Genomic DNA, 13735 nt, shown 5'->3' with positions numbered 1-13735 from the left:
ACAGAGTTGATATGTTGATGTTTCCTTTAACATCAAGTTCTTCCAATGTTTTCTAAACTTTTATCTGTAGCTGTAATCAATAGGCACCTCAGCACAGCCCAGAGAAAACACGAATAGGAGACACGGCTTCTATTTTTACCTTCTGTACAGTTAAATCTATAGACATGCTGACAGCAAGGCAGGGCAAATCGTCCAGCAAAATTAGAAATAGTTAGGAATAGAGTATTGTAGCTATTGCTCACCCTCTGATGCAGCACACTGATCAGTCTTGTTTGCCAGGTCATTGGCTCAGATGCTGCTTGGCCAGCCAGAATTCAAAGGCAAAGGTTGTAAAATAGGGCTTACAAACAGAACCATGAGGAATTAAAAATTACCCTGTCATGAGACACAGAGTCTCACACCTCTGTTACTCTGGATATTAGCTACAGGCTTAGATCTTCAATAGTCTTGGAAGAAGAAAGAGTTCTGAATGTAAGCTGGAGGAAAAATATTCATCAATGCAATATGCTGCGATCATCCCTATGGCTTAGACATTGTTTGGTCAGTAATTCTATGAAAAAACTCACTAGTGACATGCTCTCCCTCTAGTTTGTGTGTATACAGTTTTTCTTTCCATACAGATCATTTGCACCTGGAAAATGTGTTGACAGTGCAATTTGCAGACATGAATATAGTGAGTGATTATTATTCTTCCTCCAGGACACCCACACAAGAGCAAATTTGACAGACTTGTCAAGTACTTTCACATCGTTTCATATGCCACTGTAGATTAAAAAAGTATCTGAATGAACCCCACGTGATATTTAATGATGGTTGGGCTTTCCTTTTTAAATTTTTTATGTACCTGAGAAAAAAAAATCAGAAATGTTAAATTAATGGATTATTAATCTTTAGCTTGGGAAAGCAGCAGAGATAAGAAAAATTTACTTAAATAAGATGTTCTGCTGAGAATTCTTCTGATTGTATAAATTTTTAACATTCCTGTGGCCATTAAAATAGCTGAAGGTAGATCTTGTTGGTTATAACTGCTTCATTAACTACAAAATGACTGTAAGATTCACATTCCCATCTTTAGCTCATAATTTAAATAAACCAGGCTAGGATAAGAAATCTTTCTTTATCTTAGACTTACAATTCTGCATTTGAGTTCATCAGACAGGAAGGGAGAATTTATTCCATACACCCTGCATGGCAGAAGTATGTGTAAATTTACATTTTATTGCACATGGAAACTGAAATAAAACCCATATTCCCTATACTTTAACTGTAGTTATACTCTAAGTTGGATTTTTCAAATAATCTGTATTTCTGAAAATTTCATGTAGTTGATCTTAAAAGGTGCACATCCACTACGGTGTGCACAGTATCACATTAAGGATTTGGTGACAATGTTAATAGCATGCAGGTATTAGAGAAATTTTCAGGGAACACAAAATGAATGTATCTACATGTATATTCCTATACATAGTTCATATGAATGAAGACCACAGGTGTGTTTATGTTGTGGGCATTAATCTTCATATACTTTATTCCATAATAGAAGTATTTACAGAAAATATTTAGGATGTCTGCTACAAACTGGCCCACTAAAAACTTAGAAGACCATGTTCCTTTACCAAGAAAAGTATAGTACAGTTTGATTAACATTTTGCAAAATCTGAACACATTCATATGTGTCTACACATGTCTTCTTGGATGGAGTTAAAATTTTACATCAGTTCTATTCATAATGTTTACCTGTACTCTGCTGTGAACTTACCTAAGCAACACAATATAAAGAATACAAACAAGAAAAATTACAAAGGAACTCAACCTTCTTGAAAATGCGACATATTATTAAGACAAAGCTGGTTTCATTATGTCCTATTGTTTAAAACATTTTGCATGCCAAGTCCCTTATCAAGTTTTGGTTAACCACACCACAGCATTTAGTCCTCACTAAAATTTAAGACTACATCTTGTACTTCTATTTGTAAAACTCCTTGTAAACCCCACCAGCTGGTATCAGACAGAAGGAAGAGTTACAGCTGCATGAAGTTTTAACATACAGAATGTACACTTACATGCAGTCAAAGCTTGCCAGGAGGAATTCTTCCATAGTCATCTGTCTACTGGTAAGTCTGCTATGGTTTCTTGCCTATGAGTGTCCTTAATCATACATATAAAATGCCAAATTCTTTGGGAAAAATCAGCTGAAGTGCATGGTCTTACTTGGTTTTGTTTTAATTTAATCATTAAATGCCAAAACTGTAATTCTTATGAACAATTAGAGAGTGGTTTTCCTGTTTATCAGCAATTCTGTAGCAATCTGCCTAGGAAAATCAGCTAGGAATGTCTATATAGAGAATCAATGAGAATTCATGGTTTTTTTTAAAATCAATGTAAATTATTTAAATGGATTATATTTGGCATACAGAACATAATCAAAGGTGTCCTGTTGAGTCCAACAGGAGGTGAAATGGGCCAAAAGGCCTCTACACAGCAGTTTGGTAACTCTCCTCTGAAAGAGCTTGTGGCATTCACATTTACTGCATCATGTTTTTGAAAGCCTGTGAAGGCTCTTCCTAGGCTTTTAGCGCAACAGAGTACTGCCTCTCTGACACTACATGTGCTGTGCTAGCAAAGGACCATACTAAAGTAAGTGTCTGATGTATAAAGGCTTATCTTGAAGGATTTCTGCCACACAGAGGTGTGATCCGAACTGTACTAGAAAAGTGTTACAAATGTTTATCAGTAAAAGATGATTAGAGATGACTTGTTATTCACATATCGGTATTTGGCAGTGAAGGTTTATATTTCTTAGGTGTACACATATCCTTTCTTTAATTTGATAAAAGCTCATGCAAGGTTTATCTTTTATCTTTCTCAAGACAAAGTCAGAAAATCTAGGGCTAACAATAACTGTGGCTCTTTATTTTGATACGGTCCTTCTAAATTAACCCATCAGGATGAAACATGGGAAAAATGTATATACACAAAACTCAAGATCTAAAAAAAAATAACATGACCAACACCCTTCTTTGAGGACTTCAAAGCAGTTGCCTTCATTCATATAGTGACAGCAGAAAAAATTTAAAAAAAATCCAAACAACTTTCTTTTGTAGGAAGGGTTAACTGGGTTCCTGTTACTTAGAATCAATTTATAGATTTGCCCAAGGGGACAGATTATGCTAAATCTGTCGCTGACAAAAGCAGCACAACATTTTTCTCACTTAAATCGCTCACATACTAGCTACGTAGCTAACTTCAGACCAACCAAGACACCTCTAATTTAGAGCAAAACTGAGTGATAAAAAGAGTTAGATTCATAATAATCACTTTTTAGCAGTGGATGTTATGGAGAAAATCCATGCAATCTACATTGCTGAACTTACAGACTGTTGACATCAGCAATAATTTAAAAAAAAAAAGCGGCCACTTCAGACTACTACCTGAAAACATAACTGCAAAATGTCTGCCATAAAGTATGAAATAGGAAATACAATCCTTTCAGCATAAGCGCTATTCCTGCTGTAACTGAAACATTTTATCACAGAATTCACCAAAAACAAAGCTATTACAATCATTTGACACAGTTATTAAGTCATAGCAGATGTCATTTGATAATTTAAATGCCTAGATATTAAAAAAGTAGATTTTAATAATGCTAGAGAATCCCTCTGATTTTTTTAATTGAACATGAACAGACTGAAATGTGACAGCCAAGTGTTTAATCAAATCTGTGTATTTCCTGTTTTGGAAACCGTTGCTTATATGTAAAAGTCAAGAAAGACTGTAAAACCTTTTCTTCTCAAGAGCATCAATATTTTCCTTTTTCTTCTAAATTAAATCTGTTTGAAAAGCCTGTAGATGTTTCTTTCACGGGTTCCCAAGAGCACAACTGCCAGATGCACTCTTGCATATATTTGACTAGTAAGAAGGTTTAAAAAAAAAACAAAACCCCCAAAAAACCAAAAACAAACCGGTGCTTGTACTTGTAATCTTCAAATACAAGCCTGAGTTGTGTAATCTAAAGATTTAAACTACCCTGTTTCAATATATCTCTTTTTTACCACTAGGAAGCCACTGTTCACTAAACGTTTTAAATATGGAGCTCTCTGTAGCTTAGCTATAAATAAAATTTAAAATAATACAGGTATCAAATAAGAAGTCACATAATCTTAGTCATTAAATTTAAGATAGTTTTGTGAATCTTCTACTATTAATAGAGAAACCTTTATGGCATTTCAACTTGCTTTCTTGCATTCTGATATTATTTAGACTGCAAAAACATATCCTTTTCTTAAATAAGACTTATCTCTGATGGTACGGACAAGAAAAAGTCTAATCAAGAATATCTTTCAAGAATGGTTTTAGAAGCATAATTCTGAGTGGAAGGAAGTCAGTGGACTAGAAAACAGTCCAGTGAAGGCGAAGATCTCTTTCAAAAGATCAAATCTATCATTGCCATGTGATATACAGGGATGTCTTGATCTCCTTTGGTGAAGCTTTTATGGTGAGTTAATAGATCTCAAGGGATTAATGCACAACAGGTTAAAAACCTGTTTTTAGTCCCTTCTCCCTGGAATAGGCTAATAAAAGCAAGAATGATTACAATCAACTCATGATATTATGGTGTATTAGTATATTACATTAAAGGAGATGCTTCGTCATTTGTGGTCAGGCATTTCCTGACATAACCTCAGTATGATTTTCCATTAGAGGAGTATACTTTTTCATTGTATAATGATTATTTGCATTAAGGACAAAATGTTAAAGGAAATTACCTAGTCCATTTTGGAATAACTAAATTTGGATGACATTCAGTCAGTAATTTTAATTGCCAGGTACTTTACCATGAATCCCTCTGCCCACTGTTTATGAAAAAAAAGAATAAATTCACACAAGTAGTAGGAGGATAGGATCTGCTGAGAAAAGGGAGAAAGTAAGTATTTCCTAAAAGTTTTGCTTCCAAAAGGATCAACACAGAAATACAGCACTGCAATTAGCATAAACTTATTTACTTGAAGTACAAGCTGAAGTCCCTGTCAGAAGGACTAGGTGGTATGGCAGCCATGCACAGCAGTATCCTGCAGTTTGAACTCATTTACTCAAAAACCCAGAAAATCTGTGGAAACCACAGATTGCAATAGCTGCTTTGGAGCCCACTGTTGCAGCATCCATGCAGAACAGATGCAAGAAGCTTTGACACATGCTCACAGGAACAGTCCGCATCCAAAACTCACGACAGCTTCCAATGAGCCATCACTACTCATTTGCAGGTCAGAGACACAGGAAGAGACAGAGACACTGAGCTATATTTCATGAATTTCCCCGCCTGCTCCTAATGTCCCAGGTCTTCCCCATCCTACCTGAAGGAGCTCCCCTCATGTGGATGTGGCAGATCTGACTCTCTCCACGCAGAGCTGCCACCCTCACAGAAGCAACCTCACATCACTCTATCTGGGGCTTGGTGCTGCCACTTACAGGTGTTGTTTCAACTTTTCCTCCATTTTTGCCATTTCCATTCTGCTTTTTCTTATTTCTGTTATCTCATGCCTTTAAAAAAATCCCCAAATGGAAAATATAAACACCTTGTCATGGTCATTTCCTGCCCTGAAGACCTTCTTACCACTCCTTCCACTGTTTGGGCAGCACAGCTACTAGAGGACAAGGAAGGAGCATGGAAACACACACATACCTACACACATATCCTCCCTTCCCAGTCCTCCCCAAAAGGTTAGAGAAAGCAATGATTGCTTTCCTGGGGAAGGAGGGAAGATGTGAGTAGGATTTCTTCCTTTTTGGGAGGTTCTGAAGACAGAATAAGGATATCCTCTGTGCAGGACCAGGTCTGCAGGCAGCATATGTTGCTTTCTGCACATCTCAGGCTGCATTATGTAAACCCAGACCAAACTCACTCTAAAGGAGCCAATAAAACTTCATCAGCCAACTCAGAACAATTTCAGCATTGCTGTGGAGAGTATTTAAAACACATACACACACACGCCAGAGGATTCAGAGCACACTAAAAGTAGGTTAAAATAATGTTAAATATCTAAATTGACCCCCTGATACCAGTTACAGCTCTTCCATATGCCTGCCTTAGCACATGCTTTTGTCTCAAAGACTTCAGAAGTCAAACAAAGAGCATTATACTAATTATATACTATACCGTAGAGTATTTACAGCAATTCCAGTTACTAAGAACTGCCTGAGGTAAAATGAGAGAGCAAAAGCTTTAAGTCCTGTGCTTTAAAGTAAATCAATTCCCTAACATTAACTGAACAGGACTTGTATATTGTAAATACGGTCTGGGCCAAAAAGCCAGCCTCACCCTTTTACATCCAATATCAAGATACTCTAAGTACACAGTACAAATGGTAAAGAAAAAAATGTGATCTTTATGCCAAACAAGTTACCATTATTTTTCCTCATATGTCAAACAGGCTAATCGATCACACATGTAAAATCTACAAAGCACAATTAAAAATGTACCATAAATTTCTCAGCAGAAGACTAATTCTATAGAATCACAATAGCTGGTTCTAGAAATTCACAAAACCTTTTAGGGAAGTCTTAGGGAAAAGGCTGGGAAAAGGTTTGATTCTAAACTTGAGCACAAGAACTCCCTCGGGTAAAACTATGTCATGACAACATTTTAGCCACAATGACTGCGAAGATATGTCCCGGTTCAAGCAAAATTTTTACTCTATTTGATCAAGGGCAAAATCAAATCTTGGTATAGAGTAAATCTTTGTTTTATACCAAGAAAGAATTACTTTCTTTCTTGCTAGCATCTCAAACACTTTATATTTTAAGAAAAATGCATTTTATAATGAGATCCACATTTCTCTTTTTACAAAATGAATGCATTGTAGCTCTCTAGAAGTTTATAAGGTTTTTAAGGTTTATTTAATAAATCAATAATTTGGTTCCAGCCATATACTGGGATGGAATTTCCTAACAGTAGAGACTGGTGCTTGATGTGATTTACATGAGCCTCTTTGCACTGGGCATGTGGCTAACATTAGGCTCATGATTACTACTGGCTTTCAGTAAGACTTGGACAATGAAAGAAGAAACATGGTTAGTTTGGTTCCTACTTCCAAGTAAGAGAATCCACAGTACAGTTAAAAAATTCCTTGCATTTCTATTTTTTATTAATTTCGTTTTGCTGAACATTTCAAAAAAGCATGCAAGATCCACTACCTCTCCTACCTGAGGAAAATATCTTCCTCTGTATTCATTTCCTTACTGCAGATTGCAGTTTAGCACAAAGACACTCCGGGAGTGTACAAATGAATACAGGTGGAGTTGGCTAACAGAAGCCACCTCTGCCAATTGTATTGCCTCTTCAATGTTTTACCTGTATTATTGCTTTTCTTCGGGTGACTGCCCACTAATCCAACTTAGCAAACATGTTTTTAAGTGTCTGGTTGCACTCTACAAGCATTTATCAGAGGCACTGCTTTCAGTTTATCCCAGAGTCAGCATTTAAGGTGAATCATGGTGAATCAAGATCAAAAGTGATACCCTCAGGATACTGTTTGGGTCTCTGGTGTACAATTTTCAGTTTATTATGACTATGCTGAGTTTTTGGGGAATTGGACAACTTCAGTATTAAAAATAAAAAGCTTTCTTTTGCATCAAACACTGAAGAAGCTGGCTGGCTGGCAGAAAAACATATCAAATGTCAACTGCCACCTTGGCTCTGTTGAGAGGTAATAAGACAGATTGCATGAAGCTTTCCAGCAGATACTTCCACTTCAGCAGAGAAGAAAAAGAAAAATGGGTTACTTGAACCTTCTTATATTTACTCAGAAAGGGAAAAAGCCCCCTTTTATTTTTTCACAGCTCTTGTTTTGAAAAACAGTCGTAAAAGTTGTCAGAATTAAGTTTTATCAGTTAAATGAAAGGACTTTGTCTGCCTTTCAGAAAAGAAGAGCAGCTGTGTGACGATCCTACACAGTCCTCCTTAATGACCTCTGGCCTTTCATCTCTGCAGAACGCAGTGGCACTGGGGGCTGAGGGGAAGGAGGAGATTTGTTCACCCTCTTCTTCCCTGTTCAAGCTTACAAGTCTCTGTCAGTGGCTGCAACAGGTCTGTAAGGTGCAGAAGGTAGTCTCACGGTGCAAACACCTATTAGAAATTAGATGAAGACCCCTGTCACTTCCCAAGTATCTAGTCTGAAAGTCATCACTGCTGTTTGAAAGGGTGTTTGTTCAGGAATTTTACAGATTTGGAAATTCCCCCATAAGTGGTCCTGTTTGGAGATCTCTAAACATCATAAAAATGTGGAAGCAGCATTAAAAAAATGCCTGAAAAAATGTACTAGTAGATAGGTTAATATTTAAGTCCACCTATGACATTAAAGTAATCATGGACAGGCAGAGTCCTTGGGTGTGGAGCCAATGGGTATATGCTAGGCTACCAGGTGAGCTTTTACATAAAGACCGTGCTCTTCTAAACACAATTCAGACCCTAGGTGGTTTCTATGCACTATGAAGAGCTTCTACGGAATAAACCAGCACCTGTCACTATATTCTTTCTATGCTGACAGAAACAGTCAATCGTGCTAAATAGACAACTTCAAGCAAAGATCAGCTTTTTTGCCAAAGGATTCTTGAGCTGCTCCATATCCACCACCCAGCCTCAGGATTTTGTCTCAACTCTCGATTTTGTCTTGGGATCCTAGTATTCATCTTTACCTTTCTGCCTCCATTTCCCACTCCTTCCTTCCTTTCCCTTCCCTGCACCAGGCACAAACTCAGCATGCAACTGAGAATCTAAACCGTGTCACTAAACACATACCTGCACAAGCATGTGCAGAGTTGTCCCAGTCATTTCTAGCTACAGTGTCAAGAATAAAGAAACCTGCTTTGGTTAAGTACAATGCACACAGACTACAAAAGTGTGGGTGTTGCTTTGTGACTGTCAAATCATTCAAGAAGCAGAGACAAGAGCCACTAAAACTCATCAGGGACAAAGTCATGCCATCTGGATTTCCAAAGCTTTTGAAAATGCATTTGGAAATGAAAAACACACAACAGCTAATGCACTAGATATTTCACGCTGGTAGTCTAAGATGCAGATATCCAATTTACAGATAACACAACAGCTCCTTTTTCCTTAGTCATAAATTCTGGGATGATCAGATTTTGAACAGCACTCCCAGTTACAAAAGAAAAATAGGACAGATGATGAATATTTTATCGCTAATTCTTGCTATACATAATCATATTATTTTATTATCTCATGCTGTGCAGAAAAAAAAACATGGGAAATGAGGCTAGATTTGTGAATGATAATAATAATTTTTCAAGCTGTTTGATATAAGGATGAAAATACAATAAACATGATTTTAAAGGTCGAGATAGGAAGACTGGCTACTGACATGAAATGGGAAAATGTGGAAGTGATTTGAGGGTAATAAAGAAATGTAAAAGAGACAATAATTTATACAGCAGGAATAACAAAATAAAGTACAAGAAACACTAGCAAAAGCTGTATCCATTAAGAAAAAAGGTAACCATTTTGACATCCCGGGATGGAAAGAGGAATAAACAACTTCTCGTTACATATCTCCACTCAAGTTTCACCTTGACTTAGAACAAGTTATTTCCTTAGTACATTGCTCTTAGATTATGTGTGAACAGGAAACACATTCTGCTAATGGTACTCAGATACAGATATCCAAATCCACTTTTCCAATGACATTTGCTAGAATTCAGGTTTCTTATGAATTACCACATGAAATTACATGTTTCAGTGTATTCAATCTGAATGTTAAATACATAGTGTAAACAAGCTTTTTTTTTTTTTAATTAAGAATAAAACCTTTTGGAATCACAAAGAAATGCTTGAAGAGAGAATGCAGATGGAGCTCAGAAGAGGTGCACAAAATCAATTACAGAAGCTGCAAAGGACCCCATGGAATCTCAAATCCCACCTCCTGCCTAAAGCATGTCCATCCAGTTGGAGCAGATTGCTCAGGTTCTTCTCCAGTTGTGTTTGAACACCTCCAAGGACGGAGGCTCCTTACTCCAATTTGACAAGGATAAAACCTGATTAGAGTTGCTGTTTATATGAGAAATAATGACCCAAGTGTTTCAGTCACGAGCAAAGAAATGGAAACATGGCCCTCAGATAAGGTAATCGTATTGTCTTTGGCCATGGTGACCTGGCATTTCATTTGAAGTGTAGTAGTCCCGTTCCTAACTTCTCTGTATTTTATTATCAGGAAAACATTTGAAAAAACATAATAAAGCAAACCCATAGCAGCTGAAAGAAAAAAGTATTGGATGATATAGCTTGGAGCACATTGACTGAGAATGTCAATACAACACGTTTTTATTTTTTTCAAGAAAGTGAAAAAAAAAAGGTCATTCCTAGCCTATCTTTGAAAACTTCAATCCTCTCCAGTTCTCTAGGGATTATGGACAGCATCAGTGATGCTCTAAACATGAACTTTTAAATATTAGGGTTTCAAATAACAACCAAAGGATTAGATGAGGTCAAATATAAATATTGACCTATGAACAATAACTCAGACTGCCTGTGTGATATTTCGGTATCTAACAGGAACTACTATCCAGCTGTCAGATTTGATTATTTTAGTTAGTATCCCTCGTACCAAGATTAGACACTCTGTACCCAGCCTGACTTAGAAATCAAATTCTTTTGTTTATAACACTGTAGTAGAAGAAGGTAAAAGCAGGCCCTTCTTCTGATTCAGTAAAGAAAGCCCTTGAAGCAGTATGAGCCTCAAATACCTGAAAGGTTTATAATTGATCAACCTCTGAAAACTTTTGACAAAGATACCAGAGACAGAATACCCCTCAAGGTTCCCACATTGTTAATTAAACAAAGTGTAAAAGCAGAATTCAGATCTAAACCACATTTCAGATACTTTTATCTGCTATGCAATCTTAGGAGTTGTGTATCACTTTTCTGTAGAAAAGCTGCTCAAAAGTTAGAGCTGCCCAGATCAAATTAAAGCTGTTTTCCTCTTTGGCTTGCAGGTGATCCAGGAGCACCCTGGGATCCCATATTTCTGTGCTCCTTCATCCTGACTTTCAGTGAGTGCTGCACTTCAAAGACTTTTTGGTTTGAAAAATCAGAAACAGAGGTCAGAATGCTGATGTTTCTCTGCTGTTTTTATTTCTAAATTAAAATATTAACTGGACATCGTCTGTGCCAACATGCAATTCTGAAACAATGCACGGCCTTCACATGGCAAGAGCCACCTGAACACGGTCAGCCTCTGCATTTACCAGTCCAGGACCAAAATGCCACAGCAGCATTAAGAACACACACCTAGAAGAGATGCAAAACATGAAGTGTCATTTTTCATTACTACATATGCAGTGAAAGGTCAGACATTTACATCTTGGGAGATGCAGGACATTGTGCTTCTGAATACACGTCCATAAACAACTAAAAGGAGATTATATATACATATATTCAATACTTGTTTGAATACTATGGGATAAAGCCCTGGAAGGAAGAGGGGTCCAAGAGAGCTGGTTAAGATTCAAGGGTCACTTACTCCAAGCCTAGGAGCAATGCATCTCAACAAAGAGGAATTCAGATAAAAATTACAGGAGACCTGCATGGATGAACAAAGAGCCTCTGGACAAAATCAAACATAGAAAGGAAACCTACAGTGGCTGGAGGCAAGAACAGGTAGCCTGGAAGGAATACAGAGAGATTGTCTGAACTGCTAGGGATCAGGTTAGGAAAGCCAAAGCCCTGATAGAATTAAATCCAGATAAGGACATCAAAGGCAACAGCAAAAGCTGTTGTAGGTACATCAGTAGTAAAAGAAAGACTAGGGAAAATGTGGGCTCTCTCCAGAAGGAAACACGACACCTGGTTACTCGGCATATGGAGAAGGTCGAAGTACTTGATGACTATTTTGCCTCTGTCTTCACTGGCAAGTGCTCCAGTCACACCACCCAAGTCACAGAAGGGAAAGGCAGGGACCATGGTAGGAAAAGATCAGGTTTGAGACCATCTAAGGAACCTGAAGGTGCACAAGTCCATGGGACCTGACAAGATGCATCTGTGGGTGCTGAGGGAACTGGCTTCCGTTGTATTTGAGAAGTTGTGGCAGTTCAGTGGAGTTCCCACTGAATGGAACCCCCATTTTTAAAAAGGGAAAAAAAGACCTGGGGAACTACACACTGGTCAGTCTTACCTTGGTGTCCAGCAAGATCACGGAGCAGATTCTCCTGGAAATTATGAGCAGCTGACACACTAAAGGGAAGGGATGCCATCCAGAGGGACCTCGACAGACTTGAGAGGTAGCCCCTTGCAGACCTCATGAAGTTCAATAAAAACAAGTAAAAGGTCCCTGCACATGGGTCAGGGCAATCCCAAACACAAATACAGGTGGTGGAGAATGGATTTAGAGCAGCCCTGGGGAGAAGAATTTGGACATGCTGGTTTACAAGAAGCTCAACATGACCCAGCAATGTGTGCTTGAAGCTCAAAAGCCAACCATGTCCTGGGTTTCATCAAAAAAAGAATGGCCAGAAGGTCAAGGGAAGTGATTCTACTTCACTCTCATGAGACCCCACCTGGAGTAATGCATCCAGCTCTGGGGCCCCCAACATGGGAAGCACATGGAGCATTCGAGTGAGTCCAGAAGAGGGTTATGAAGATGCTCAGAGGGTTGGAGTACCTCTCCTACAAAGACAGTCTGAGAGAGTTGTGGTTGTTTAAACTGGAGAAGAGAAGGCTCAGGGGAGACCTTACAGCAGCCTAACAGTACCTGAAGGAGGCCTACAAGAGAACTACAGAGGAACTTTTTACAAGGGCATGCAGTGACAGGACCAGAAGCAATGACTTCGAACTGGAAGAGGACAGGTTTAGATTAGATGTAAAGAAGAATGTTTTTGCTGTGATGGTGGTGAGGCACTGGAAAAGGCTGCCCAGGGAAGTTGTAGATGCCCCCTCCCTGGAAGTGTTCAAGGCCAGGTTGGATGGGGCTCTGAGTAACCTGTTGTAGTGGAAGATGTCCCTGCCCATGGCAGGGGTTTGGAACTAGATGATCTTTAAAGTCCTTTCCAATCCAAACTGTTCTATGATTCTGTGATTAAATGCCATTTTTTTGTGCAGATGTGAGAAAGGAATGAAGACCCTTTACTGCATTTATGTAAGTTGTTGCTGGCATGAAGGAGAGAGGCAGAGAGACCAAACATCACTATGAATGGCATTTCATGGTGTTAAGGGACTGGGGAAGCTTATTCATTGCCCTGCATTTCCTTATGTGTATATGTTCGACCCTCTGTAGGTGTCCTTTATTTTCTGTTGGAGAGCTTTGCTGTTTCTTCAGAACCTCATTCAGGGAATAAGAGCACCACAAATATCTGTTATAGGTAACAACACTGCACATGTTATTCTGATAATGTTTCTCTTGAGAGTAAAGCATGCCACCTTTCCAGTGAAATAAATAGTCCTTACTTTGCAGTTTCACTGAGGGTCGTTACACTACTTGATCAACCTTGGCCTGGCTGCTTTGGATGCAGTGTTTCAAAAACAAATCAAAGTTCCACTGAGGTGTCTTAAATACCAACTAAAAAATGCATGGACTGACCTTTATGTCAGTGAATGAAGTCTTATATTTTTACAAGTTGTGGCAAACTAGATCAGGAGAGGAAGGCAGATATTTCAGATGATGTTCTTTAGATAGGAAAGAATACTAAGACAAACTGAATGAGATGTGAAATACCTATCCAACTTCATAAA

The 13735-nt window shown here is 38.2% G+C and overlaps 1 protein-coding gene across 1 annotated transcript in view; it reads right to left on the bottom strand.

The window, feature by feature from the left end:
- MOCOS (molybdenum cofactor sulfurase) overlaps positions 1-13735 on the bottom strand; it is a 341863-nt gene that overhangs the window by 110412 nt on the left and 217716 nt on the right. The window lies entirely within an intron of this gene.

This window comes from Manacus vitellinus, unplaced genomic scaffold (assembly GCF_001715985.3).
Source record: "Manacus vitellinus isolate BGI_N305 unplaced genomic scaffold, ASM171598v3 scaffold_17_pilon, whole genome shotgun sequence".
Classification (NCBI taxonomy): Eukaryota; Metazoa; Chordata; class Aves; order Passeriformes; family Pipridae; genus Manacus; species Manacus vitellinus.
Note: the sequence above shows the minus strand (reverse complement) of the source record. Positions and strands in the feature narration are given on the sequence as shown.